The following is an 879-nucleotide window of genomic DNA, read 5'->3' as shown; positions in this document are numbered from 1 at the left end:
AAAAAAAAAAAAACCCATATTCTCAGAAAGTTGAGACTAGAGGTCTAAATAGAATCTTATACTCCTTGAAATTAGTCTATTAGTCTATTGCTAATTGATCAATATTCACCATCATAATTTATAAGTAGAATTCCCACACTTCAGTTGACTGCATAGATGCTCAGTATATATTGCCTAGTTAAATTCTCCTTCATAGTTCTAGCCAATGGGACATAAGCATAAGTGATGTGTGTGATTTCTAGAACATGCAGTGTTCGCAGGTATGTGAAAAATGCTTAACATTACAGTCAGAGAATGCAAATCCAAATCACACTGCAATATTCATACCTATTGGAATGGTTATTGTCAAAAAGAGAAAACAGTAGAAAAAGAGCCTTGGATGCTGTTGGTGGGAATGTAAATTAGTAGAGCCATTATGCAGCCCTATAGAGGTTCCTCAAAAAACTAAAAATGGGACTATCATATGATCCACCAGTCCCACTACTGGGTAATTAAGTCTGTAAAATGCTGTCTGTACTGCCTCAGTCATTGCAGCATTATTTATAATAGCCAAGATATCAACTTGTGTCCATAAATGGAATAAATAAAATGTGTGTATACACAATAGAATAGTATTCAGACATAAAAAAATGGAACAAAATCCTGCCATTTAAAACATCAGGGTCTAGGGAGATAGCTCAGTGGAATAAGTGCTTGCCTGGCAAGTGCAAGGTCCTGAGTTCAATCCTTGGTACCACCAAAAAAATAAAACAACATGGAGCCAGGTTTGGTGGTGCATGCCTGTAATCCAAGCACTCAGGAAGCTGAGGCAGATGGATCACTGCAAGCTTGAGGTCAGCCTGGGCTACAAAGTGAGTTCAAGGTCCACCTAAGCTGCAT

The 879-nt window shown here is 37.8% G+C and overlaps 1 protein-coding gene across 1 annotated transcript in view; it reads left to right on the top strand.

Moving 5' to 3' along the window:
• Positions 1–879, top strand: part of Pex13 (peroxisomal biogenesis factor 13) — a gene marked incomplete at its 5' end in the record, with an annotated part of 24,616 nt that overhangs the window by 20,784 nt on the left and 2,953 nt on the right. The window lies entirely within an intron of this gene.

Source organism: Octodon degus, unplaced genomic scaffold (genome assembly GCF_000260255.1).
Source record: "Octodon degus isolate 3935 unplaced genomic scaffold, OctDeg1.0 scaffold00078, whole genome shotgun sequence".
In the NCBI taxonomy this organism is placed as follows: domain Eukaryota; kingdom Metazoa; phylum Chordata; class Mammalia; order Rodentia; family Octodontidae; genus Octodon; species Octodon degus.
Note: the sequence above shows the minus strand (reverse complement) of the source record. Positions and strands in the feature narration are given on the sequence as shown.